Source organism: Saccopteryx leptura, chromosome 6 (assembly GCF_036850995.1).
Source record: "Saccopteryx leptura isolate mSacLep1 chromosome 6, mSacLep1_pri_phased_curated, whole genome shotgun sequence".
Taxonomy (NCBI): Eukaryota; Metazoa; Chordata; class Mammalia; order Chiroptera; family Emballonuridae; genus Saccopteryx; species Saccopteryx leptura.
Window position 1 is genome coordinate 1,931,900 of NC_089508.1, and position 10,522 is coordinate 1,942,421.

The following is a 10,522-nucleotide window of genomic DNA, read 5'->3' on the forward strand; positions in this document are numbered from 1 at the left end:
TCCCAGCCTCGGTGACAGCCCCGGGGGGGGGGGCACGCCAGCCAGGAATCCTGGGCCTGCGGGCTTGCTCTGGCACGGGGTGGGGGGTGTGCTTCAGCCCCTCGCAGCAGCTTGGTGATGAGTCAGAATAAATTAGCATGCTAACGAGGGGACGCTTGCACAGGAACCATCTGGAGCAAGGCACGTTGTCATGGAAGAGCCAGGTTGGCTCCAAAGCCCTACTTAACACTTCAAACCCCTCCCTCCCTCCAGCCTGGGGGGGGGGGGAGGCATTCCTGCAGCTCGGGGAAGGGAAGGGCGGGATACAGGGATACAGGCTGCCTGGGGGGCCACGCAGTCCCACGGGGAAGGGAAGGGCCGGGATACAGGCTGCCTGGGGGGCCACGCAGTCCCACTGTCAGGAGAGAGCTCAGCGGGATGGGTGAGGGCTTGAGGGCCACGGTGGCAGGGGACCTGCCTCCCCTTCAAGGGAGGGTGGTGGCCACATGGGAGGAGGATGGGGACCTCCACCCCAAGGTCAAGGTGTTCACAGACAGACACGCACTCACAAACACACTGTCCCTCTCTCTCTCTCTCTCTCACACACACACACACACACACACACCACACACACACTATCACACACACACACACACCCCACAGCCCTCTGACTCAAGCTGGCACGCTGTCCTTGACCCTGGAGCGACTCAGAGCCAGATGGAGCAGCTGCCGCAGAAACACCCAGGAACCTGCATTCTTAAATGCCCGGCCCTCCCCTGGTGTCGGTGGGCAAGAGAGACCTGCGCTGGCTCCCAGCTGCGCACCCCCTCGGGGTCTCGGTCAAGCTCCCCCGACTCTCTCAGCCTCGGTTTCCCTGTCTGATCGGGGGTGGGAGGATGACAGCCCACGTTCCTCCGGAGCTGAGACCGGGCTCAAGGCCGGGACACGGGGAAGCTCGCAGTGGCCGGGACCTGGGGGTGGACAAGCATTCGGGGCTTGTCCGGGGAGTGGGTGGGTGCCGAGATGGCTGTCACCAGGTGCACCGGTCCACTTTGCAGAGAGCGGACCCCGCTCAGACGGGAGACCCGAGGAGCAGCCAGAGGAAAGGGTTGGCAGTCCTGGGGGAGAGGGCAGAGGCGGGCGTGGGGGGCAGGTGCCCGGCTCAGATGCGCACGGCCAGGAAAAGAGCCAGGAGCTGTGCCCAATGGCGACGTGTCGGGGTGGACGGTGCTGGACCTTCTGAGCTGCCCACTGCTCCCTACTCCAGGCCTCAGCGAACCAGCTGGCACGCGAGGGCCTGGGGAGCAGGGCTTGGAAAATAAGAAGTCATGGTTCTGCCCCTGGGTGTGCGTGGACTCCGGATGAACCCAGGAGCAGGAGGTCCCGGCGCGGACCTCGGGCCAGAGCAGTGTGAAGACATGGGCCCGGAGGACTCGCAGAACCCAACAGGAACCCTGACTTCTTAGGGACCCGGGTGTTTCGCAGGGGACAGGGGCCTCGCGGGGTCTGGCTCTGTTATCACCGGTGTCCTTGCTGCAGGGTCCCCTGCAGTGCATGCAGGCGTGGGTGCTTGTTCTGGGCTGCTGCTCAGCCGCTTGTCTGGGTGAGGGAGCCCCTGGGTTGCGGGACGGGCTCTCGGGCAGAGCTGGGGAAGCCACCCGCCCCTGGCAGGACCCAACAGCACATGGCCCATCTCCCCGGGGCCTCGGGTTAGCCTTGTCCTGATCTCCCACTGACACGTCAGCGGCACACTCACTCAGGATTTCTTACGTTTCACTTTATAGATTTTGGTGGTAAGTTACTTGCTGTTTAATCATTGTCATGCCCGTGTTGGGTCTTGGATGAGTCCCTCCAGTCAATTTACTCTGCGTCCCTTTTTAGTGATTTTAACTGTATCTGTTACTGGTTTCCACCAACTCCTTTTCTCACCGTACGTCGGCCCAACACAACTTGGCTGTCCTTTCCTTTATAACGCTCAGGAGTTTTATTTTAGGTGTGCCTTGCATCAAGCACGCGTAGTTGTTGTTTTTTCTTTCTTTCTTAAGTACAGTCTTTATTGTCAAAACAGACACGATTGTTGCTACATCTGTTACTTATGCTCCGTTTCCCTGTCTCTGGCTTTGTGAGCTGTTTACTGTTTTGTGTTCTCTAGTGTTTTGGAAGGCGTTAGTTTCTTATTTGTATTCTCCCCGTGGCAAATTCTAAGCTGCTTAAAATGTATCTTTGCAACAGCTTTATGGAGCTACACTTCATATACAATACAATGTACCTATTTAAAGTGAGCCACTTGGTGCATTTGGACATAGGCACACATTTGCTAAACCATCCTCGCAATCGATTGGGGGAAAAGGAACACATCCATCACACAGGTATCTTCCTGTCCTTGGTCATCTGTGTCCCGGGCGTCCCTCCCTCTGCTCCCGCCCCAGGAAACAGGAAACACCGATCTCCACTCCCCCCACCTCCCAGTTGCAGCGGATACATTTGTTGCGCGTTCTGGAATTTGATACACACGGAATGATAACATATGTACTCATTTGTGTCTGACGTCTTTCTTTCAGAGGGATTATTTTGAGATTCCGCCCGCCCTGCCCCGTTGAAGGATTCTCTCAACAGTCCCTCTGTTCCCACTGCTGAGTAGCGTTCCAGGTGCGGACGGGGAGTAACTTCCCTCTCTTTTTCCGGCGGAGGACACTTCAGTTGCGCCAGGTTTGGACGGTTGCAGACAGAGCTGATGTCAACATAGATGCATAAGCATGATTAGTGTGCCTGAAGCTTTCTGTTCTCCCGGGCAAACCCTCAGGAGTGCCGTGGCTTGGTCCTGCGGAAGAACACGGCCAAATGGCCCCAAAGTGCGGGACGATCCTGGGTCCCCGTCGCTCACCCAGTGGGTGGGTGCTCCAGCGGGTCCTAGACCCTCACCAGCCCGGCCCGGGGCCAGGGCAGCCCTGTTTCAGCCTTTCTCAGAGGTCTGTGGCGGTATCTCATTGGGGTTCTAATGTTCATTTTCCTAATAAAAAGTGAGGTTGAAAATCTTTTCGTGTGCTTCGGCGTCCCTGGAATATCATCTTTGCTTACGTGTCTGATGAAATCTCTTGTCCTTTCCCACGTTTTTCTGCTGGGTTGAGACGGATGAAAACAAGTATCAAGATGACAGGCTGAAGGCCGCGTGCACCTTACACGAAAGTGGCCCATCCGCCCAAATGAAAAGGCAAGGATCTTCAGACCAGATCAGAAAGCAAGACCCAAATCTCTGAGGCCTGCAGGAAACGGACAGTATTATATATTATACAGAGGGGCATGTAAACATTTAAATTGAAGAGATGGGAAAAACGGTAGACCCTGCTAACACGCATGAAAAATAAAACTAGTGTGGCCCTGGCCAGGCGACTCAGTGGATAGAGCATCAGCTCAGCGTGTGGATGTCCTGGGTTTGATTCCCGGTCAGTGCCCTGAGGTCCCGGTTTCCATCCCTGGTCAGGGCACACGTGAGGAGGGGGAGGAGGGGGAGGAGGAGGAGGAGGAGGAGGAGGAGGAGTGCTCCATGAGTGCTCAACTAAATGGAGCAACTTAGTGGGACAACCAGTTGATGCTTCTCTCTCTCTCTCTCTGTCTCTCTCCCTCCCCACTCCCTTCCTTCTCTCTATCAGTGGAAAAATGAAAAATAAACAAATAAATACAAGCCATGCAGCTTTTAGTAACCTCACAGTGGATTTCAGGACAAAGGACAGTGCCAGGTAGAAAGAGATCATTTTGAAATGACAAGAATCAATTAATCAAGCAGATATAATAATTCTAGGTGTTCACAGCCTCAATAACAAAGCTTAAAATAGATATGCAACAAACGTGAATAGAACGGCAGAGAGCACCAGACAAGCTCACAGTGACACTCTGCTCTCCGTTGTGACAGAGCAAACAGAAACCAGTCGTCGACTGTGGACCTGAATGCCGTCAGCCGACTTGGGCGCAATGCCGTCTGCAGCGCGCTCCACACAGCGGGGCTGGCACACAAGCACACAGAGCATTCACTGCGGAACAGACCAAATTCTGGGCCACGAGTCGGTCTCAATAAACCGAGAAAGGTTTAAATTATGCAAAGTGGTTTCTCTGACCACAACAGATTTAAATTAGAAAAACAGTCAGAAAAGGAAATCTGGAAAATGCACCAATATTTAGCTAAATAACACTCATAGCTAATACACAGGTCCAAGAAGACGTTTCAAAAGAAATTCTAAAAGTTTTTTTTTTTTTTTAAATTCAGTGAGAGAAGGGGAGACAGAGAGACAAACTCCCTCATGTGCCCTGACTGGGATTCACTAGGGGGGCGATGCTCTGCCCATCTGGGGCCCTTGCTGTTTTGCAATTGCAGCCATTTTTTAGCACCTGAGGTGGAGGCCATGGAGCCATCCTCAGTGTCTGAGGCCAACTCGCTCCAATTGAGCCATGGCTGCGGGAGGGGAGGAGAAGAGAGAGAGTGAGGGAGAGACAAAGAGAGGGAGAAGTGAGAAGGGAAGGGTGGAGAAGCAGATGGGCGCTTCTCCTGTGTGCTCTGACCGGGAATCAAACCCAGGACATCCACACGCTGAGCTGATGCTCTACCACTGAGCCAAACAGCCAGGGCCTCAAACTATTTTTTAAAAGGATAGCACAACATGACCAACAAGGACTACATCAGGAGTGCAGGGATAGCTTCACCTAAAAAACCACAATGTCCTTTATCACAATAAAAAAGAAAAACCATATGGAGGAAAATTCCAGGACAAAATCCGGTGTTTTTCACTAAGACAACATCTCAGTAAAATGAGGATCAGAAGGGAATGTGTCTGACCCACCACAGGACATCCACCCCCGGACTCACAGCTCATGTCACGCTCGAGAGACTGAGTGCCCGTCCCTGTGTAAAATTACACAAAAATGCAGCAGAATGGGAAAAGGATGGTCTTCTCAACCAATGGTGCTGTAACTAGTGAATTTGATGTGCAGAAAAAAAAAAAAAGAACCGAGACATGGTTCTGTCACCCTTTGCAAAAACTAACTCAAAACGGAGCACAGAGCAAAATGGAAAATGCAAAACCTTTAAACTCCTATAAGAGAACGTGGGAAGCCACATGACCTTGGATTTGGCAATGAGGTTGTAGGAAAAAAAACCCAAAAACCACCTTCAGGTTTTTCCTTCAGCACATTGCATGAAGAAAAACCTTTACAAGTGGGACTTTATCAAAATTTAAAACTTTTGGTCTGTGAAGGACGCTGTCGAGAGAATGGACAGGCCAGCCGCAGACTGAGAAAATAATCCGATGAAGGACGTTTGTGGAAATAAATGGAGACCAACCAAGTGAGACCAAGCAAGGGCTGCTCCTTCAGCAGCTAACTGGACGCGCGCCCCCCGCCCTGCCCCTGCTCAGGGGAGCACGTGGGCATTCTCTGGTGGGTCCTCGGTCGGAAGCAAGGACAAAAATCGGGGGCAGTGTCAGTCATAAACAAAGTCCTGGCCATTTGGGGTCTGCCTGGTGCAGGGGCTATCGTTTGGATCAGTGATCCCCAACCCCTGGGCCGCGAACCAGTACCGGTCCGTGGGCCATTTGGTACTGGTCCGCAGAGAAAGAATAAATAACTTACATTATTTCCGTTTTATTTATATTTAAGTCTGAACGATGTTTTATTTTTAAAAAATGACCAGATTCCCTCTGTTACATCCGTCTAAGACTCACTCTTGACGCTTGTCTTGGTGACATGATACATTTATCCGTCCCACCCTAAAGGCCGGTCTGTGAAAATATTTCCTGACATTAAACCGGTCCGTAGCCCAAAAAAGGTTGGGGACCACTGGTCTGGATCATCGTGAGAGAAAGAGGTCTGGCTTCCCGTCAGTCCAAGGTGGAGCAGGAGGCTTCCAGGGCTGCTACTGTGGGCAAAGGGGGTTCATGGGCTTGCTGCCTGCGGTTGTGGGTAAGAGTTCTGTTTCTATACACAGTCAGTCCATTTCTATATGCAGTCTCTCAATTTCTGTCCAAATTATATAAAGAAGGTCCTGGCCGGGTGGCTCAGTGGTAGAGCGTCAGCCCGGCGTGTGGATGTCCCGGGTTTGATTCCCGGTCAGGGCACACAGGAGAAGCACCCATCTGCTTCTTCACCCTTCCCCCCTCTCACTTCTCTCTCTCTCTCTTCCCCTCCCACAGCCATGGCTCAATTGGAGCCAGTTGGCCCCAGGTGCTGAGGATGGCTCCATGGTCTCTGCTTCAGGCACTAAGAAGAGTCTGGTTGCTGAGTAACAGAGCAATGCCCCAGATGGGTAGAGCATCTCCCCATAGTGGGCTTGCTGAGCGGATCCTGGTTGGAGCGCATGTGTGAGTCTGTCTCTGCCCCCCCTCACTGAATAAAAAAAAATTATATAAAAAAGTCTTAATTCTCAGTAACGAGAACACACATTCCAATTAAAAATGGGCAAAAGATCTAGACAAATAGCTCACCAGAGAAGATATACGAACGGCAGAAAAGCATATCTGTCTCTTAGTATGGAATTTCCAATTAAAACAACAATGAGATACCACTGTGCACCCTTAAAATGGCTCAAAAAAAATGAAAAAAGAAAGTGACAACACCAAGTATTGGTGAGGATGTGGAGCAACAGGACCTCTCTGTTGCTCACTCACTGCTGGGGGGATGCACCCGGATGCAGTCGCTTGGGAAGATGGTCTAATGGTTTCTTACAAGCTAAACAGAATCTTCCCGGATTCAGCCTTTGTGTTCCTTAGTTATTTATTGAACTGATCCCAAGACTTAGGTCCACACAAAAACCTGCACTCGAATGTTTATAGCCGTTTTCACCATAATCACCCTAAAGTGGAGCAGTGGAGATGTGCTTCCGCAGGTGAACAGACACCTGCTCTGTGGTCCACCTGGACAATGGCATATTTACTCAGCAATGAAACGAAACGAGCTCTCGGGCCAGGGAAAGACCGGAAGAAACCTGAAGTGCATATAGAAGTGAAAGCCAGTCTGAATATGCTACATAGTGTGTGATTCCAACTACAGGACATTCTGGGAAAGGCAAGGCTGTGGAGACAGTGAGAAGGTGTGTGTGTGTGTGGGGGGGTACTGGGTGTTGGGGGGCGGGGATCACCAGAGAGCATGGGCACTGAAACTATCCGTGTGGTCCTGTAATGACCGATACCTGACATTATGCGTTGACCAAGACGCAAAGAACTTGACAGCCCAGAGTGACCTTTCATGCATGCGGATGGACAGATGATATAACTTCGGAGGTCAGGGTTTCCCAGGAAAGGGATATGGATCATGACGAGACTCTCGTACGCACACGTGTGAGTCAGCCTCCCTGCAGGGGAGGGGGTGCTGACCTCAGTCACTCTGGAATGGCGGAGTGTCTGCGGCCGACGGGGAAGGCGCTGCTTCGCTCTGTGCTCTCGCTGACGGCATCGTTTCCACGGGAGCGAGGGTCACACCGATGCCACCACGTGTGCTCACCGGACCAGAGCAGCTAAGTAGGTGGGTGGTGGTGGGAGTCAGACTTCTCACTGTGGATGAGCAGGGGACAGGCTGGAGTGACCCAGGGGTTCAGTGGCTTCAGGGTGGAGAGAGCAGTGGACACTCATGTTCAGCTCAATATAGACACACAAGACTATGGAGCAGGATTACTTACAGGTCTGTGTACGTACGTGGAGCAGTCTGCACACACACACCTCTGCTCTGTGGGGACATCCACTGGCACTGAGCTCGTCCGGTGGCCAGGTCGTGGCCCCAGGGAGAGGCGGCTGATTCCAGGAAGGGCTTCACAAGTCCTGGGTTGATGGGTGTGCTGAGGGACTCAAGGGCCAGCGACAGAGCTCCCGTGGCCCAAACTGGGACGGTTCGAGCCACAAAGCAATACTGGATTATACTCCCAAGAATACCATAAGTATCCATGAGTCTAAACCGGTGGCAGTGACTGAGTCAGTCAGTCCGTGGGGAGAAGAGACCGCTCTCCCTGCAGGACCCGGATCATCTGTGCCGGTGCTCTGTCCTCAGGGAGGTGGGTCAGCCGCCACCCTGTAAGTGTGGGCTGCCCAGTGACGTCCCTCCAAAGAGGGCAGTACTGTGGGGAGCAACTCTACAGCGGGGAACCCCACGGCACACCGCAGCCAGCTAGGTGCTAAAGTCACGTCCCCTGGGATGCGTTAGCTGGACAGCGTGTGCCCCGAGACAAGATGGCCAGAGCGGCAGTCCGCCAAGGTGACGTCTTCCTGAAGCCTGTAACACCAGTCAGCCGCGAGAAAAACCTCCGATTCCGGTAGAATTGGGAAGTTCCCGACAAGACAGCCGACCAGCACTCCTCGCGATGGTCGAGGTCGCAAAGACCGAGGAGGATCTGAGACTGCATCCTGCAACCACAGTGTCCTTACCTACACAGGACACTCCTGACCCATCGCGCGGGTTTCCCACACCGAGCCGTCCACTCTCTGTGACACCATCGGGGTGTCCTGCAGTTTAACTTACCTCTGGCAACAACCTGCGCGCAACGAGCCGGACCCCATGGGGTGAGGACTCCATCCCACAAGACTGTCCCTGCTTCAGATGTCAGGTACAAGTCCAGGGAGACCACCACGTCTGACCGACCAGCTACAGAGCAGGGGGCTCTCCCACGCCCTCCTCGGGGCTGGCACCTTGCTAGAACAGCTCACAGAGTCAGAGACACTGGCTTATTATAAAGGATACAAATGACCGGTCAGAGGAGGAGGCGCCTGGCGTGAAGTCCGGCGGGGTTCGGAGTGTGGGAGCTCTGTGCCCGTGGGGTTTGGGTTTGGGTGCATGACCCCTCGCACGGACTGCGCAGACTGACCTGGAAACGGGACCCCATTGTTCAGGGGGTTTTACAGAGGACCTGACACGTAGGCAGGATTCTTCGGTCCCTGCCATGGGTGATTAGCTCAGTCTCCGTCACCCTCCTCCCCGGAGGAAGGGAGGGGGCTAACGTTCCCTCTAATGGCACCGTGGTCCCTGTGCAGAGCCACCCCCAAAGTATCATCACCTCATTAGCATCCGCTCAAGTGTGGTTGGGGGGGGGGGCTGGCTATTCAGAGTAACTAGAGAGCTGTCACTGTGTCACTCAGGAAATGAAGGCTTTTGGCAGCTCTGTCCCAGGAACCGGGGACAGAGACTCAATATATGTTTCTTATTATATCACAATCTCACACTGTCACAACCAGAAGAGCCCGGGGAGACAGGATGACTGCACGCCGCGTGGGGTCCTAGATGGGGTTCCGGGACGAAAAAGACGGCGGGAAACACTGGGGAAGTCTGAGCAACGGCGAACGGCGACCGTGTCCACTGCGGCTCGTTCGTGGCAGCCAGCGTACCGCTGTCTGGCGGCCAGTACAAGAGTTTAGCAGCAGGGCCGCCATGCGGGCTGGACGTGGGGGGGTCCCACACGGCCTCCTCGGGCTCTCTGCCCACCTAGAAACTAGCGTCTGCGTGGACAGTCTGAGCGAGGCGTGCAGCCACCAGCACATGCTCAGAAGGGCACCCCTCGGAGAGGCACGCAGTGCAGGACGCGAGGACTCCATCACGGCGAAAAGCCACCGAAAGAAAGGTCTGCGTTTATGTCCCCCGTGTTCCCTATGGAGCTGAAACACTGGCTGTCCCACTGGCCGCCGCGGTCACTCCGGGAGGTCAGAGCCTCTCGGGTCTTTTCTGTGGCCAAGAAGCCACGTGTTTAAGGGTGGATGGGGTCCCCCACCCTTAGCAGGAATCCAGGAGGCCTCCTGCCTGAGGCTGCGTCAGACAAGCCCTGAGGACGCGGAGCCCTGGCCTCCCGGACCTCAGACAGAGGGTGGGGAGCTAGTCCCTCTCCCCCTTTTAAAGCCAGAATGATGGTTTTGTTCCGGTAAGAAAGGGGTACCCTCATTATTAAAGATGGGGTAACAGAGGGAGCTGGGAGGAGGTGAACTCTGTGCCCCTTCCGGACGATCGGCTTTGCTCCCGGTGTGTCTGACATCACCAAGCCCAGCCCTGCCCAGGACAGGGAGGCGCAGGCAGACGGGAGAGTCACGGGGTCCTCCTTTAGGAGAAAAACCATCCCGTGCCACACGCATCCCACTGGGGCACCTGTCTTCTTCATTATCAACTTCATTTAGAAATAATTTCAACGAAGAACTGTATGATTCCATACATAGGTGGGACACAAAAGTGAGACTCAGAGACACAGACAAGAGTGTGGTGGTTACCAGGGGGCGGGGAAGAGAGGAGAGGGAGGGGGTGGGGGGAGGGGAGGGGCACAAAGAAAACCAGATAGAAGGTGACGGAAGACAATTTGACTTTGGGTGACGGGTATGCCACATAATCAAATGTCAACATTTGGAGATGTTTTCTCTGAATCTATATACCCTGATTTATCAATGTCACCCCATTAAAATTAATTGTCATAATAATAAAAAAATTTCACTTGTATTTTTAAGCAAATGTAGTGAGATAGTATACTATCTATAATGACAGTATGCCCCAAGTCACTGTTACTTGTGAGATAACTCCTTTTCGGTGAATAGGTCAA